The sequence below is a fragment of the Macrobrachium nipponense genome, chromosome 1 (assembly GCF_015104395.2).
Source record: "Macrobrachium nipponense isolate FS-2020 chromosome 1, ASM1510439v2, whole genome shotgun sequence".
Taxonomy (NCBI): domain Eukaryota; kingdom Metazoa; phylum Arthropoda; class Malacostraca; order Decapoda; family Palaemonidae; genus Macrobrachium; species Macrobrachium nipponense.
This window is the reverse complement of record NC_087200.1, coordinates 171395062-171414227: the sequence shown is the minus strand read 5'-3', so window position 1 is coordinate 171414227 and position 19166 is coordinate 171395062. Positions and strand designations below refer to the sequence as shown.

General features: G+C 42.4%; 1 protein-coding gene across 1 annotated transcript in view; it reads left to right on the top strand.

Moving 5' to 3' along the window:
• Positions 1-19166, top strand: part of LOC135219826 (thyroid receptor-interacting protein 6-like) — a 195927-nt gene that overhangs the window by 737 nt on the left and 176024 nt on the right.

Here is a 19166-nt window from a genome sequence, read left to right as displayed (position 1 = left end):
ATCGAATCTGGCTCATGATCAGTATGTCAAACCCCCTTACACTGGTCATGATATGAAATGTAGTGGTGCCTGTCAAGTCATTGCTGCCAACATGGGATTCTAATGCATTTCACTCGTATGGAAAGAAGGTCCAAGTAAATGGTTGTGAATCCTTTGGGGGAGGAAATTCCTGGTAATGGGAGAGTAGCTAGTTTATCTTCTGAGGTCCAGCAGAGGCCACACACATCTTTATTGAGAACTGCTACTGTGTTGGCATTAGGTATAACCTGTTTGCCCTTGGGAGTGCCATTTGTATAAGGGTTAGATGTAATATGCCAGTGAATTTTCATTCTCTCTCATGGGAAATTCCAGGAGTTGATAGCTTTGCTGTTACTCTACATGGTGTGAGTCACCAAAATGGCCAATGGCATGGGGTTTACACTCCCCATACCATACATTCATATGCTAAAAAGTATGTGTGAGTGTGTGTGCTTAGGCTATATATGTTTTTTTGTAAATGAAGGCTTGGTATTGGGAGTCAAACCCCTGTCACACTCATATTTTCCTGATTAAGTTGTATGTGTATTCATATAGAAGTACATATAATAGGTATGTACTATATATATATACATATGGTATATATTAATATATAAGTATATATGTGTGTGTGTAGCCTATATAGTATATTTATGTATATATGTATATATATATATATATATATATATATATTTATATATATATTTATATATATATATATTGGTTGTGCCAGAAATAGATATCTGGGTGCACATTTGCAACTGAAAAGTGTTTTAATAATTTACTGTATGCGAATTACACCGTTAATATTCGAAATAGGATATTATTATAATCGTTGAATGTAAGCTGAATGTAACTATCTAAAGCCCGGGTACGCAGTGATACCATACAAAAACACCACAGGCGGATGGACAGATGAAAAAAACAAAAACAGAGTTATAGTTCTACCTTAGATACATGCGTGTATTGAGAGTTTTGTATTTGCTCTGCTTCATGTCCAAATGCAGATAGGTCTACGAGTCTGTACTGATTACTGTAACTTGTGACATTACTGAATGCACAGTTACACCTATGCAGTGTTGCATCATGTTTTATAGAAAATTTTTCTCTTGATATATAATATTCTGTCTTTTATGGTTACTAGCCCATGATGCTTGGATAAACCCAAGAAGTGATGTAGCCTTGTTTTTGTTGTTTTGAATTGAGATATTGTATGGTTTTCAGCAGTACCGTTCATTTGAAAACTTGTGAAATGTGGTTAATTTTATAGGTGATTCTAAATAATTTGATATAGTATATTAATTTCTTTTGTAAGTATATTTTGGTTATCCCATTGCAACGTATGCCTTTCACTTAGTCAGCTTAGGTATAAAAGGTGTTTTCAGCAAGGAAGGAAGCCCCCTTTTCAGGTAGGACCCTAGTAATCTAGGTTATGCTTGGAAGGTTAGGTTACTGATAATTCTTGCTTTTCATTTGTTTTTTAGTTTGCCATTATCCAAAAACTCTAGTTTCACCCATGGAGCAACTTATTAAATTTCAGTATATCAATGGGCATTTGCTTGTAATGGATTAATGAATTATTTTTACTGGATGATAATAATCTCAGATGCATAAGAATTTCATAAAAATCATCAGAAAGTAAGTTTTCTCCTCATGCAGACACTTTAACTTTTTCATGCATACATGGCCCTCATTACTTCTTTATATCATTACAGCAGTCCAAACAACTCTGCCATCTTGAACCACTTTTTCATTATTAATTCCATGGGAAGTGCAGATTTCATTATTAATTCCACAGGAAGTGCATACAGCAATAGTGAATCAACAGCAGGTTTTGCAGGGAAATGTTGATTCATTTCCCTGGAACACCTTCTTACTAAAAATTCTCCTGAAAACATTATTAAACATTATTAACATTAATTTTGCATCCACTTCATTTGCGGATAATTTCAATTGGCATTACAGGTATATTTGCAAAATATTCTTGTTAGTATGCAAAGTGTTATTTAATTTTTGGCTAAAATGATCATGACAGTAATTCCATCGTAGCCTAGTTTTTTTTAATTTTTTAAAGTTTACTAAAGGAAATATGAATTCATTTCTTATTACATTTATAGGTTCTCAGGGTTTGGCATATCAAATTATCCCCATCTTATTAGTACTTATTCATATCCTTTAAAATATATTCTATCTAGCATTGTTTTCTTTTGTTATTTTCACCCATGGGCATTTCATTAATGCAGAACCACTGTGAAAACATGGGGCTTCTGCATAATGCACCTGTTTTTTAGGTTTTCTCATATTGCATCTTGCCCATAAACTGCACCTACTTGGCACTTTCTTCCATGTGTAACATTTGCTTTTGTCAATTCTTTAATGTATCCCAGATTTTAATCAATGTTCAAGGTTTCCTGTTTTGTTATGCCCATGCCCCAGTACAGTACGTACTTCTTTTTCAGCAGATTGACACTATATGCTTCTTGTGTTAGTCTAATTTGCACCTCCTCAGGTATGGTCACAAAAACTACAAATCTTACAACATTCATGTACATAAGCCTCTTAATGCTCATTCTCCAGAAGCTTTAGTTTTATTGTACTGTAGTTAACCTAGATACTCAGTCAACTTTTTTGTACAGTGCCTTTAATTTTCCTTATAATTTGGCAGTGACAAGTTTGTGATCACTTGTGGCATCAACAACTTAGCTCTTAACATTCCTCTGCATTCTTTGCCATTTGGAGCTGTCAAAGTGTGTATGTGAATGTTTGAATGTTGGGAAAGTGTACTTCCAATTTAAATTTGTATGCAACACAAAAGCTAATAAACTGGGCCCCATTTTCATTTGCAACCTTGTCCTGGCCTTCCTTGCCCTTACCTTACATCCTCCATACATTTGTTGTTCCTACCAACTTCAGCATTTAAATCACACCACCTCTTGCTTTTAAGTCACAAACAAGTTCTCATACATGTTTGCTATTTCTTTTATAACTTTCTTTAGCTTTATATGAAATTCATCTTTTAGTGCACGAGAGAGTTCATTTGTTGTTTCATACCACATTGTATGATGCTCATATACTACACTGTTTTGATTTAAATCTTACACATTAGCCTGCTGCTCATTGCTTTCCAGTCAGTCGGTGCCTTTTCTTGCATTGGTGTTGAGATCATTCCTACTCCCCTCAACCTATTAATTACACTTAACTCCCAATTTCTCTTTTTGCATTTCTTTTCTCAACTTTCTTAGACAGCTCAGATCCAGTTCATATCTCTTGAATTCATTCCTACCAGGTCCCATTATATTCAGGTTTCTTACATTCTAATTACAGTAATCACAGTCCAAACTCCCCCTATTGTGCGATCCTTCATTCTTTCATGTCTTTCTCAGTCAAGATCTTACATTGCATCTTCCTTGGTATGCTAAGTGGTGTCGTGGCCCTAGTATTATTCCTCTCACAAATTTCTTTCAAGATATTCCCTTCATTCAGAGTGTAGAAAGCTGTCAAAGGATGGACAAAAGTTTTCTGTTAGAGCAAAGTCACAAGTTTCCAAAAATAAGGATATGTAGGAAAGCAAAGAAACTAACATTTCAGGTGATGAAAAAGATACCTAAGATCATAATAGCAGATGCGCTAGGTGAGATTAGTAATAAGTTGTATGCCCACTAAGTATTGCTGTGTAAATGACAGGTACCATGAACCACCATGCTTCAAATACTGCACTAAAAATTTGAACTTATGGAGGACAAAATTGCATGGAGTACTTGTATATATGGTTCAAAGGATTGTAATTCAGATGAGACAAATAATATAGTTTGCCAAAGTCCAGACCTGGCATGATGCAGATTATACTAGAAGTACAAAGAAGAAATTCAGGAATTAAAACTAAAACTGATTTGGAGAACAGCTATAAGCAGGCACTAGGCAGACCCTGGTTAATGGCAATCTGGTTGTATGGTGCTTATCTAGCGCCATAAAATTGGTGATTTATGGTGCCATAACGTGCCCTATTCCAGATAAGAGTTATGGTGCCGTAAGGTGCTGATAATAGAGTTACGGTGCCATAACATCCCAAATGGGCTCCATTAACCGGTTGTCTGTGCCATTAACTGATTATCGGCACCATAAGCGCCATAAATCACCAAGTTTCAGTTAAGACCCATTACTTTATGTCAGCCTGATCTGGTAGGCATCTGCTGGAGGTCTGATGGTAGGCTACCTGATATATTTGCAACCTTGCAAGGAAAGCCTTTCTCTCACAAAAGATGCTGGAGTGTCAGTGGAGGGACCAGAACAGATGTGGTTGCCAAAGTAGTGAGGGCCACAATAGTAGTTCCGTTAGCATACTATGGTTTGTGGTCATTGAGAACCCTAGGCATGAGAGTCATTCTGAGACTGGGAGTTGCCCACATATGGTGATTACTCAACGATTCAGGGAGAACAGCAGAAAAGCATACTATACTACTTATTAATTTATTCCAAGGGTTTGGAAGGTGGCCTATACAGCACTGGCAAGCCGAATAGTACTGGGTGCTTACTGTTTAACTGCATTGTGAAAAGGTCATTCACTGGCATTCCCCAAACCTTGAACAACTTTATCTTCATGCAGGAATAGTGACCACTCTGTCTCTACACCTTGCTTCTGCTTACTAAACTGATTGGCCAATATATTATAATGTCCCAGGATCTGTCTGGCGAGCAGAGTGATGGTTACACATGAAAGTCTTGAATGTAACTTCTTTGTCCGTAGTCTCCCTCAAGGCTTGATACTGTCTGTAGTCTCTGTGAAGGCTTCATATTGCATTTGGATGAGAAAATTAAGGGTGACTGTTTAGGTACTTCAAGCACTTAGAAACTTGTAAAGAGGCAGAGTGGCCCAACCCCTTAAGCCAGAAGACTAGGGAAAGGGGGGAACGGTAGTCCTTGCTGGAGAACTGAAGAGAGCTTTTCTCAACAGAGGTAGACAAGAAAGGCCATAATCTGCTGAAAAGTTACTATTATGACAAGAGGTCTCCTCTGACAGTACCACCCACAGATGACCTGCTATGTGTGGTATATATCTGCTGTAAATCTCATGATTATACCTGATGTCTCCCATGCAACTCTGCAAGAAAAGCATCTCTTTGTCAAGAGGAGCACTGAAGTGCAAGTGACTTCATGGGCAGGTGGTACCTGAGCAGATGTGGCTGTTAAAGCACTTTCAGCCATAGGAGTACCTCTTTCATTGCCTCAACAAGAAGGCCAAGCAAGCTGGGATACAATTCAGCTTGAGGTCATTGAGTAGCCACTGGAGTCATTCTGAGACTGGTATTGTCCCACTGTAGGTGCTCACCAAACAGATCAGGCAGCCAGTGGATCTGGCACTCGGAAGCAGAACAGTTACAGTGGACCCCCTGTATTCGCATTCTACAGATTCGCGGACATACGCATTCGTGGTATTTTTCTATGAGAAATATCCACAAATTCCTGTTTTTTTTAATCAATTTCATCATAAAATGTACTTTTTGTGATAAAACTATTTAAAAAACAGGTATGAACATTTTTAGTGGGTTTTTCTTGAGTTTTAACTAACAAAATAGGAGGTTTAAAGCATCTTTATAAGGGTTCCAACTATTTGCGGCTTCTAACTATTCACAGGAGGATCTGGTATGCATCCCCGCAAATACGGAGGGACCACTGTACTTCGTATTTAGTCACATAGCAAACAGGTCGATCACATAGACTCCCAAACTTTGAACATCTTTCCCCTTTATGCAGGTTTAGAGACTACTCCATTCCTATGACCTGTACCAGTCAGCTGAGCTGATTTGTTGATATATTTTAACAAACTGGGGAGTGTCTGGGCAGCAGCATGAAAGGGTGGTGAGCCACCTACTTGTACTTTCCCTGTCACCTTGCAGAGGGATAGAGACTAGTCCCTTTTGCAATCTCCAGATTATAAGAAAAGGAGGGTAAATCACAATCTTGGAGCAATTGCATCTCGTAAGACATCAGGATCAGCCCATCGTCTGGTAATTGTAGCAGCTGAATACCAAACAAAAAGGCCTAAATTGATACCAGTGTGAACAGTTACATTAGCATTTTTGGAGCAGTTGATAGTTGAAAGCAAAGGGCTTCGAAATCATAGGCGGCCTAATAGCAGATGAAATGGAGGTACCTGCTTCTGAGAGTTGTTGGTTGTGGGGTTTGCATCATGAACAGTTTTTGACAAAAAAAAAACTTGATCGCGGATAGGGATTCATGACCAGTTTCCTGACTTCGGTTGCCTTCCCCACGTAGAAGAGATGACTATAGAACCCTGGAGAGTAATTGACTTTAACTTCCAACGTCATCCTTTTCCAGCATTGACCGTAAGGGTTGTGGTTGATTGTAAATAGGAAGAAGGAAATGGGATCGGCCTGTGAGGAGGAGGAAGGCGTTGGTCCTTGAAGGAAAATATGTAACCATCCTGAAGGAGACAGACTACTTAGAGCCCCACCCTTTGTTGCAGCTAAATGTTCAGTGGTGTCAGCCATTCAAGCTAAAAAAAAAATGCGCAAGTGATAAGCTTTAACAATAGCAATTATGTGAGTCTTCCAAAATGTCTGCACTTAAGGAGGAGTGACACTTTTTACCAGGGAAGTGGATGGGTCCTCCACCCCCTCACTCATCTGCTTAAAGTTATCTGCCTTGTTACTAAACATCAGTTACTAGACCAGCTTCATCCAAAGGTATACCCTACATACTTTGCTGTATTCTCTGGACCCAATTTCATTAAGGTCTATAAATATGCGGGAAATAATTTGTATTTGTTTTCATTCAAAATTATAAATTTCAAGACAGTTTACAGGGGGAAATATAAATTATGAAGCATTTACATGTGTATGCTTTTGTTCAGTGTACTATACTGTATTGACATCTTAACCATGTAAGAATAAGATTCCACTGGAGTACCATTGAACATCCACGTAAACCTTCCAACCAACTTTTAATTTCATGGACCTGACTGAGCTTAATTAACTAATTTGTTTCATGCAAACTTAGCCTGTCAGGATATATATATAGCTGATAATTTCCGACACCGACAGAATTAAAACTTACGACACACGTAGGGGGAGTCAGGTGGTTAGTACCCATTCCCGCCGCTGGGAGGCGGGTATCAGGAATCATTCCCATTTTCTATTCATAATTTTTCTGTCGCCGGTGTTGTGAACATCTGTTTACAGCACCTCCGTCTGGATTTGGAAACTTATTGCTACTTGAGTATCCCTTTTGGTTCTTTTTTTTGGATTAATTGATTGGATCGGTGGCTAGGCACACGTTATTAGTGGATTGATTTGATTTTGGTTTGGACTTTTCTTGGAATAATATGTCAGGGTCTAGTACAGCTAGCACTCGGTTCTGCTCTAGAAACTGATTGTAGAGGTAGGCTACTGAAAGCTTCAGTAGACCCACATACGGTATGTAAGAGTTGCAGGGAGCATGAATGTGTGTATGAAAGCCGTTGCAAGGAGTGCGAAAGAATAACAGATTTCGAGTGGAAGGCGTTATGAGACCTATCTTAGGAAACTTGAAAAGGATAGGTTAAGGAGGTCTTCCTCCAGGAGTGTTTCAGGGGTGTTCAAGATATTAATGTTTCTCCTGTTAACCCTCCTTCTGTTAATGCTCCTAACCCTGTAGTTTTGCCTCCGGGCCCTGAAACAGTGTCTGTAGAGTAATACTTTATCCTTAATATTGGAGTCGATTCGTAATCTAGAATCAAAAGTGTTGGCTCTTGAGAGCAAAAGTGACGTGCAAAAGTGCAGTGATACCCCTTGTGTAGTGGAGGGTGCGTCAGATCGGCCTCGTTTCGCCTCTAGGCCTGGACCTCTGCTTGACTCCCAGGACCTGGGGAGGGAGGCATGTCGAAAGCCGAAGGAGGGTTACAAGGAACCCCCACCGATCTGACGTGCCTTCGGCAGTTACTGATGAAAATCCCCAGACTGCCAGGGAGCGTGCGCGTGCACGCCTCCTCAAGGAGTGTTTTTCGTCATCGGAGGCTTCATCCCCACGTAAAGGGTGGAGTTCTCAAGGTGCTTCACGTCCGCTGAAAAGGACGGCGCGTAATGTTGACGCTTCACGTCCTAGTTCGCCGCTTTTGCGATCTTCGCCTGACAGTGCGTTCGCTGCTTTTCCGCCGCAGAAAAGGCGTAGAGAGTCTTCGGACTTGGATTCAGTTAGCTCGTGTGAGCGATACGGTCGCTCCAGAGCTCGGAAGAGGCCGTACCTGGGAGGAGGAGGGGGGCGTCCCCTCGCCGCTCTCCTGCTCACAGGATCAGTCCCTCCCCAGAGCAGGAAGATTCGCCTAACAAACAAGAAGAAGATGATTCAGTCCCACTGCAAGCAGCCAACCTTCAGGACGCTCTTGCTGCTAGAGAGGCTCTTCCGCGTCGTAGGAAGGATGAGAAGCTTGCCTGTGAAGAAGTCAAGACCCGCTCTTTCTCCTCGCTCGCCGCCTCTCTTCGTTCGAGTCTCCCTCTAGAGTTCGTTCTGCTCCCCAGCAGCTCTCGTAGAGGAGGTGAGAAGTTCGCTTCTCGCTCTCAGGATGATATATCTCCCGCTCGCAAGTCTTCGCATGTTCGCAAGCGAGTGATCGACGCTGAGCGCGCTTCTGTGCAAGTGGAGCGCGCTTCAGGTGCCGCCAGACGCGCACCTGTTGTGGATAAACGTGCACCAGTGAGCGGCAGCCGCTCGCTGACGGACGCTCGGCGCGCACCAGTGGAAGCCAAGCGTGCACTAGTGGACGCTCGGTGCGCGCCAGTGGACGCCAAGCGTGTGTTGGTAGAAGTCGAGCGCGCACCTGTCGGCGCCAAAAAACGTGCGGATTCGGACGCCAAGCGCGCGCTGGTAGACACCAGTCCCTCACCGATGCAAGTTCAGGTGGATGAAGGAACCCTTCATGGTCGTCAGTTTTCTTCAGAGTTTCCTCCTACTTCTCCAGTTTCTGAGGAAGGAGTTAGCGACGATTTAGTAGAAGCAGAGGAAGAACAACAAAACCGCTACGGTCTCATCGGACTATAAAAGTTTTGATGCGTCTGCTACAGTCGGAGTTCGGAGAAACTTTTCAACCGGAAGCCCCTCGTCTCCTCCTCCTTCTCAATTTTCTTCTTTTAAGGCAACGAAGGCATCGGGGTTCATTAAAATGAAGTCGCTTTCCGACGAAGCAAGCGTTCCTTCCGGAAAGTCAATGAATGGATGGAGAAGAGGAAAGCGTCAGGAAAGTCCTCTTTAGCTTTACCGCCTTCAAGACTCTGCTGGTAAAGGAGGCATGTGGTACGAGACAGGAGAGGACATAGGCGTTAAACTACCAGCCTGCTCAAGGTGACTTTGGGAGCATCGTAGACGCCTCCAGAAGAGCCCTTCTGTCTTCATCAAAAGTCACGTGGACCCATAACGAGTTCGACTTTCACCTAAAAGGCCTCTTCAGGACTCTAGAGGTCTTCAACTTTCTTGACTGGTGTCTTGGAGTTTTAGATGCAAGGTCAAGGAGTTCTGATACTATTAGTCTGGGGGAGCTGTCCAGCGTACTTTCTTGTATGGACAAGGCCGTCAGGGATGGTTCTGAGGAGTTGGCTACGCACTTTAGCTCGGGGATTCTTAAGAAGAGAGCGCTCTTTGTAACTTCACGGCCAAATCCGTCTCTCCAACGCAAAAGGCGGACTTGCTCTTCGCTCCTTTCTCAGACCATCTCTTTCCCCAGGCTATGGTTAAGGACATAGCTTCAAGCCTTCAGGAAAAGGCAACGCAAGATCTTCTGGCTCAGTCTTCTAGAAGGCCAGCAGCTGCTTCATCTTCTGGAGCTTCGTTTGCCAAGAAATCGAAGCCCTTTCGTGCTGGACTTCCTCGAAAGCAGCCTCCCGAGGAAGAGGCTCTTTCCAGAGGAAAAAACCCCTGCTCCGTCAAAGAGTAGGAAGTGAGTCGGAAGTCCTTCAGACGCCGGTAGGAGCCAGGCTTCTTCGATTCGCGAGAGCCTGGGAAGAGAGAGATGCCGACCCTTGGTCGCTGGAGGTCGTGAGGAAAGGGTACAGGATCCGTTCTTGAAGTCGCCCCGCTATCCTCAACACCAAAGGATTTGTCTCCCTCTTATCGAGGAGAGAAGCAGAAAGTGCTTTTCGATCTGCTGGAACAAATGATCGAGAAGAAGCAGCGGTAGAACAGGTCTTCGACCTGGGAATCACCAGGGTTTTACAACCGCCTGTTCCTGGTGCCGAAACATTCGGGGGGGTGGCGGACTCGTCCTCGATGTCAGCAGTCTAAATCTCTTTGTGAGAAAGAAGAAATTCAAGATGGAGACGACTCAATCGGTGCTGTCAGCTTTGAGACCGGGGGAGGGGGGATTGGATGGTCTCACTGGACCTCCAAGACGCGTATTTTCACGTCCCCATCCATCCCCAATCAAGGAAATACCTGCGATTTGTCCTGAAGGGGAAGGTATTCCAATTCAGGGCACTTTGCTTCGGTCTGACCACAGCGACCGATGGTTTTCACCATTCTAATGAAGAACGTGGCAAGGCTGCTTCATTTGGAGAATATACGGATCTCTCTCTACCTAGACGACTGGCTTATTCGAGCCTACATCGCGCGAACGGTGTCTGGAGGACCTGCACACGACCATGACGTTAGCAAAGTCCCTGGGGCTTCTGGTAAAACCTCGAAAAGTCGCATTTGACGCCGTCTCAATCTTTAGTCTATCTGGGGATTCAGATGGACTCAGTGGCTTTTCGGGCTTTTCCGTCCCAGGGGCGACAACTTCAATGCTTGGAGAAAGTGGCGACCTTTCTGGGGAAGGAAACATGCTCGGTGAGGGAATGGATGAGTTTGCTGGGGACCATTTCCTCACTGGAGAAGTTTGTTTCTCTGGGAAGGCTCACCTCAGACCTCTTCCAATTCTTTCCTAGCCAACAGTTGGAAGAACAAGCAAGATCTGGAGGCGATCTTGTGCTTAACGAGAGAGGTGAAGGATCACCTAAGTTGGTGGTCAGATCCTCGGAAGCTCGCAGAAGGGCTCTCCCTCAAACTTCGGAACCCCGACCTAGTGTTGTTTTCCGACGCGTCGTCCACGGGTTGGGGGAGCAACACTAGGAGGGGAAAGAAGTTGTGTCGGGCACCTGGAGAGGGGAACAGGGTGTCCTGGCACATCAATTGGAAAGAGCTGTCAGCCATTTATCTGGCTCTCAGGTTTTTCCAGGAAGAAGTATCCGGCAAAGTCGTTCAGATCAATGCGGACAACACCACAGCGCTGGCATACCTAAGAAATCAAGGGGGAACTCACTCGCCTTCTCTGTTTGCCCATAGCAAAGAACTCCGTGTGGGCAAAAGCGCAAGAAGTCACGATCCTGACAAGGTTCGTGTCAGGAGTACAGAATGTTCGGGCGGACCTTCTCAGTCGACGAGGACAGCTGTTGCCGACAGAGTGGACCCTTCACCAAGAGGTTTGCCAGTCGCTGTGGAACCTGTGGGGCTGTCCACAGGTGGATGTCTTCGCAACGTCCAGGACGAGAAGACTTCAACTCTATTGCTCCCCAGTTCTGGACCCGGGAGCAGTCGCAGTAGACGCCCTACTTTGGAGTTGGTCGGGCCTAGACATATACGCTTTTCCCCCCCCCCCCGCTCAAGATCCTCGGGGAAGTGATGAGGAAGTTTGCGGCATCGGAAGGAGCGAGGATGACTCTCATCGCCCCCTTCTGGCGGCAGACCGACTGGTTCACAGAGGTGATGTCCTTCTGGTAGACTTTCGAGGACTCTACCCTTAGGGAAAGATCTACTCAGACAGCCCCACTTCGAGAGGTACCACAAAAACCTCCCCGCTCTGAGTCTGACTGCGTTCAGACTATCAAGAAGTTGGCCAGAGCGAGGGGTTTTTCAAGACCTGTGGCGAAGGCGATTGCCACCGCAAGGAGGCCCTCCTCGATCGCTTTGTACCAATCGAAGTGGGCCGTCTTCAGATCCTGGTGCAGGAAGAAGGGCATTTCCTCCACCACAACCTCTGTGAGCCAGATAGCTGACTTCCTTCTTCATCTGAGAGAAGAAGTGAAGTTGGCTGTTCCAACTATTAAAGGCTACAGGAGCGTGCTTTCTGTAGTCTTTAGACACAGAGGACTCGATTTGTCTAATAATAGGGACATTCACGATCTCATTAGATCGTTCGAAACTAGGAAGGTAGTCCAGCCTAAAGTACCCTCGTGGAACTTGGATGTGGTACTCAAATATTTGATGTCGAGTAACTTCGAACCGCTTCATTCAGTTTCTATCAGGAATCTGACGAAGAAAACGATCTTCCTAACCGCTCTGGCGACGGCGAAGAGGAGGGTTAGCGAAATTCAGGCCATTAGCAAGCAGATCGGCTTTTCAGAAAGTAGTGCGGCGTGGTGTTCTTTAAGTCCCCATGTTCTTAGCAAAGAACGAGAATCCTTCCAACCCGTGGCCGAGGTCCTTCGAAATCAAAGGGTTGGCAGATATAGTTGGGAACGAAGAACGTGAGAGATTCCTGTGTCCTGTCAGGGCTCTAAAGTTCTATCTGCAGAGAACTAAAGCTTGCAGAGGTTCATCGGACAATTTGTGGTGTTTCTGCAGTGAGGAAACCTGATCTTCCTATGTCGAAAAACGCACTGGCGTTCTTCATCAGGAATACGATTCAAGAAGCGATAATAAGTGTAGTGACAGTGATTTAAAGCTTCTGAAAGTAAAAGCTCACGAAGTGAGAGCTATTGCTACTTCGGTAGGCCTTTCACAAAAATATGGCTCTCAAAGATATTTTGAATGCCACATTTTGGAGAAGCAATTCGGTGTTCGCTTCACACTACCTCTGCGGGAGGTGAAAGTGACATACGAAAATTGCTTCTCCCTCGGACCACTACATTGCTGCAGACACTGTTTTGGGGCAGGAGGTAACACTCATCCTATCCTTTAGGGATTAGGGGGTTTTTTAATTTGTGTTTATGGTTGTGGGGTGACCGCCTGGGGCGGGTCTCCCTTCCATTAGCTTAGTTAAGCGGGATACCTTTGGTAAACTAAGCCAGGTGGTGGTATTTTTGTCTCGTTGCCCTCAATTAGTATGGTCCATGGTCTAGTCACGTCGTGGTCTCGCCCTGTTGACAGATCATCTGGAGTGCACCAGCTATATAGGTCTCTACCTCCGCTGGCAACTCAGTAGCACAAGCAGACTTACGTGGCAGTAATCACGAAGCCAGCTATGCTAACAGGTAAGGAATCAAGATATCAATTATCTGCACATATGTGTTTCCTAAATCCTCTATTCTGTCTCTCCCACCACCAAAGGTGGGATTCAGCTATATATATATCTGACAGGTAAGTTGCATGAACAAAATGATATTGTAATGATACAATTAAGTTTGTTCATACTTACCTGGCAGATATATATAATTAAGTACCCGCCCACCTCCCCTCAGGAGACAGTGGAAATAAAAATTATGAATAGAAAATGGGAATGATTCCTGATACCCGCCTCCTAGCGGCGGGAATGGGTACTAACCACCTGACTCCCACTACGTGTGTCGTAAGTTTTAAATTCTGTCGGTGTCGGAAATTATCAGCTATATATATATCTGCCAGGTAAGTATGAACAAACTTAATTGTATCATTACAATATCATATTTACTCATAAATCAAATAGAATTTCCTCATTAAAATGAATGTAAATATGCATACGTACTATTTATCCATTCCTGCCACCAAAAAAACACCAATTTTTGTTACGATTTTTTAAATAAGAAAAATGTACTTTTGTATATGTAACTTACCCAGTAATTACTTAGTTAAGAGTTTCTACTCAACGACAGTTTGAATTTTGAAATTAACGGTAGCGATTCTTTTGTTTTTAAGTAGGTGACCGGGCCTTGCCCACTTTTGGGTAGGAAAGAGGAACAACTGAGCTAAGCACTCAATTTGTTTCTGCCGCTTGTTAAGTCCACACCTGGTATTGACTAAGCTGCAGCTGGTTTTTTTTTTTTTTTTTTTTTTTTTTTTTTTTTTTTTTTTCTTGGTGAAGTATTTTTTGGTAAACTTTCAGCATTATTGTTGACTATTCTTCCATTTTGTGCATTTAATTACTGATTTGACTGTTTAGCTAGGTTAGGTATGTCTGACACTAGCTCTTCTGGTTTCCGGTAGTGTAGCCTTTGATGACTAAATTGACTTATTATTCTCACACCTTTTGCACAAGTTTCAGAGGTCAGGTTTGTAATATTAGTCTGACATGTGACAAGTGTAACAACAGAAATGGAAGACCTTATCCTCCAATTCAGAAAAATTAGAAAGGGATCGTAAGAGGAAGGCAGCTGCTAAAGCCAGTAGTATGATAGCATCTAGCCAAGTCTTAACCCCTATTGCTAGTAATAAGAATTTTCTGTGTCTTCCCCTTTGCCTGTTCCTATTACTCCTGGATCTTTTCATTCTCTGAGACTACATACTCCTACTCCTTGCTCCCACACTTCCGAACCCAATTGCTTTGCCAGCCTCAAAAGTAGTAAGTTTGACCAAAGGTTGAAGATAGTTGTTAATACAGTGGCCCAAATAGGGGCATTCAGTGCGAGCCCTCATGGATAAGTTTGAGAAAAATGAAGGTGTTAGTGCAAGTGCAGTTAGATTGGAGGAGGTGACTACTCTTCCCACTGGATTCTCCTAGGTGTCTCAGAAATGAGTCAACTTTCTTCTGGTTTGGGAGACTCCTCTCTGAGCAAGAAGAGTGCATGGTGGTTTCCTGATGAATTGCACCCTCTGAAGAGAAGGTCTTCTGTCAGGGGTCTGTCTCCTCAGCTGCCCAGCAAGAAGTGGAGAGAGACTGCATTGAGCCCTCAACCTTCCCTCAGCAAGTTGGATAGTCCCAAGCGTTTCCCTACCCCAAATTGTCAAGGGAGGATGACTAGGTGCTCATCTTTGTCTCAGAAACATTCTTCTTCAGACTCCAAGCTCCCAGTTTTGAACAAACTTTCTCGCTCTTGCTCGAAGCACCCTGATTTGGCCATATGTTCTGATGGTTTGGAGCGCCCAGCTTTGACCAATCACTCCTTGTGTACTTCTTGTTATTTTAAAGAGGAGCAACCTGGATCTCCCGAGCTTACTGAGATGCCAAGCACCCTGAAGCAGCTGAATGCCCTGGAGTAAGACAAGCACCCTGTTAGGCTCCGAATGTCCTGAAGCTGCTAAGTACCCTGATTCTTCTGAGCGCCCTGATAAAGCGTTTCTGGATGCCATTACAAAGTCAGCTGGATGACATTTTGCTGCTACTTCAAAGACCTCCGGCTCCTTCAGCGCCATCTGCAGATCCACCTTTATCGCCCATATCTTGGGATGAAGACATAGATGACTTGAAAAGAGGCTACTGACTCCGCTGCTCAGGTCCTCAAAGTCGGGTCCTAAATGGGAATACAGTAATCCCTCGCTACTTCGCGCCTCAAGTTTCACGCCCTCAGTGCATTGCGGATTTTTCAAAAATATTCATCAAATATTCAAAGTTGAGAAAAAATGGCGTGGGCGCTAGCAGAAGGCAGAGAGAGTATGTTAGAACATCAGGTATCAACACGGAGATGGCGCGTAACTCAAAATCCACCTCTCTGATTCGCTGGCCATCTCGGCTCCTGAATCTCGTAAGCTGATTGGCCGAGCCGTCGAGACACGTTACCCAGCATCTCTCCCTGCCAAGCACCCAGCGAAGGAAGACCGCCTTCATTGTTCTCTCGCGCTCGTGTCGCTACTCTTGCCGCGTGAAAGTTTTAGCTATTCTTTTGTGCTTTTTTTGTGCAAAATAGTGCTTGTGATGCCCTTGAAAATGGCTCCTAAATGTCCTACGCCCTCTACATCCTCTGGTAAACCCAAGAAGAAGAGAAAAATGATGACGGTGAACGAGAAAGTTAAATTATTGGACATGCTTAAGGCAGGCAGTAGCTATGCGTCTGTTGCCCGCATGTACGGACTGAATGAATCAACGGTTCGCTACATAAAAAAAGACGAATTAAAAATCCATATCAGTGTGGATAATGGACTGTATACTACGCATTAAAAAAATAGGGGGGGGACCCTACTTCGCGGTTTTTCACTTATCTCGGTCGGTTCTGGTCCCCATTAATAGCGATAGGTGAGAGATTACTGTTGTGTGCACTAACAAACGCTCTTACATTACTTTTGTTGTTGTTTACTCAAGTTTTTTTATTATAGTATTTGCTTTCCAAAAAAAGGAAAGTCATCTTTTATCACTTTTTTCTAGTGAACACCATTTAATATTTTGTCAAAGCTACAAAAAATCTTGATTTTTTTAACTCTTAATTTTAATACTTAAAATCAGTACAGTTATTAAATAAAGATGCAATGTCTTTGTATATAAGGATAAAAATATTATACCAATTTAGGAAAAAATATGAATATCAAGAAAAGAAAAACAAATAATCATAGATATGGCAGGGCTTGATAACTTTACGCAGTATTTTAGTTCCAAGATATAAGGAGAAATAAATCAGTGCAAAAATGTTATGGAAAAATAAAGCATCTAAATTCATATTTTCAGTGCCCATTAATCTTGATTAATGGGTAACCTAGTTCATTCCCTCGATCGGAATTGATGAAAACATGCTTTGAACAAAATATTTTTGAGAGATTGACAAGCTCTCCTTTTTTATTTTATTTATTTATTTATTTTTTTTTTTTTTTTTGTCAAAGAAGAATCAATCTTTTCTAAAAGCTTAGCCATGTAATTTCCACAATATTTTCTTGGCTCACTTAATTTCTCAAACAAATGGAATGCACTATGAACAAAGAACACTATGTCAAGTGTAGGAATGCAAAGGCCACCACGATTCAGTGCCTCTTAAGATTCACTTGAAATGGTACCTTCATTTGTATCTGTTACCCCATATTTATGAACAGGATAAACAGTAATAAAAATAACCTTTTGTTTCAATGGATCTGAGAAATCAAGTAATTCTCTAGTGTTGCAAATTAATTTGCAACACTGGAGAATTACTAGATTTTTTCAGATCCAGTGAAACAATGTGGACAACATAATGCTTTAAAAAACAGAAAACTTAAAAGAATAAAAATATCGATAGCATTGAAGCAATGCTTATTGTTTCCTCACCTGTTGAGAGAGTTGCTGCAGGTAGATACTACTGCCCCTGGTCATTGCTCATCTCAACATTCAGAGGGGTGGTGGCAAAGCTGTGGGACGCCTCTGCTGACGTGGAACTCTGCAGCGAAGGATTTCTCCGAAGGCTGACAGAATGTTAAGAAAACTTGCTTTGGGGTGAAGGTCAATACCGAAGGCCACAAAGTATACATGTAATTGCCCCTGCCCAGGGCTTATTACCACAAACAATAATCCAAAACATCACAGTCACCTACACCAAAAATATTTAAAAGCATATGACCGCTACCCAAAATGAAAAAACTGGTTGGTTCTCCAGGTACACTTGCACCCCCCAGGACTCCCCTATGACACAACACCATTATGTCAAGGCGAGAGATAGTCTAAAGGAAAGAACACTTCCTAACTAAACACTTTGCCAGCATTGGTCCCAGGTCTTAAGATACTAAACTTCTCATAAATGGTTTCCACATCCTGTAAATAATGTATAACAAACATTACTGAGGTCGCAACTGCCCTGACATCATGCACTTTAACTTTCAGGGCTGACAAATCCTCTTCTGCTGACTGGGAGTGAGCCTCTAAAATGAGATCTCTTAAGAAAAAGGATATTGTGTTCTTAGACATGGGCCTGGAAGGCTTCTTTAACAAACACCACAGATTATTAAAATCTCCTCTAATCTTATCCATGGGAAGTTATTTGTGATGAGGTAATTCTTGATGGTAGGACCAATGACCACGTTTACATACTGGATGAAGATATCCTTGGTGACCCACACTTTTGAATTTGCTCTCCACATATCCTACAGATTTTCTTTGGTTATCTTGTAACACTTAAAGGGTCTAGGGGTTACCAAGTGATATACGAGTTACTGCTTAAGTTTGCAGTCACCACTCGCATTTGCACACAGTATGAGGGTATGTATTTGTTCTCAATGTAGATGTTTTGACTTGCAGATAATGTCAGAAGTAGGACAAATGCATAACCATGTAAAGCTCATGATGTAATCTAGAAAATCCTCTTTGTTCTGTAACTTACGAGAAGTCAGTCATTGATGATTTAATTTCTCTCTCTCTCTCTCTCTCTCTCTCTCTCTCTCTCTCTCTCTCTCTCTCTCTCTCTCTCAGTAGCCATCTTGCTTGGTGAGACGTTCCCGCGCGCAGTCTGATTAATCAACAGATATCACAAGTTTAACTTATGTCTAGAATTTGAGAAATATCTAGAAGTGTTCGTGAACTATCAATGATAAGATTAGTGAGAAAATAGTAGGATAAAGCGTCTACTAAGTTAGTTTATCAAGTGAAATACTGTAAATCAGAACAAGATGGCAGTAAGTTCCAACTGTGGAAAAAAATGGCGAAATTTAGCTTGTTTGGCAGATTCGCAATACGATGAGGTAGCAGGAAGGGAACTGGCATTTCTCATCTATGAGATCAGCAACAGTCCTAACCAAAAAGATACAAAAGCATTCATAGATATATTAGAAGGATATAATCCTTCAAACTGGAACAAATCAACAGAAAACATCTTGAAAATAATTGAAGAAGTTCCAAATAAAATCCAAGTGGTCAAGAGACTCATAAAGAAAATATACATAAACCAACATATTCCGACAAAGAAAATGAATAAGGTTAACATTGTGAATATCCTAATTGATGCATTAGGAAAAAGAATGCCAAAAGCATGCAAACTGTGTAAGGTGTGGTATAGTATAGTTAATCCACAAAACCTAATGAGAAAATGTGCTGCAAGCAACATTCCGACCCATCCACAATGTGCTGAGGTAATGCAAGATATGAGAAAAGATACCAGAATATTTTGCTCAACATGTCTATCATGGATAGACAATGTTATTAAATCAAGATTGAATGTACAAATAGTTGAGGATGAAGAGGAGAAGAAGAAGAAGAAGAAGAAGAAGAAGAAGAGGAAAACGAAAGAGAAGTAAACAAAACTGAAATGACAGAAAAAAATAAGGAAAACAAAGAACAAGATAAAAGTATGGATGCAGAGATACTCATTGATACTACATATGAGGCAATA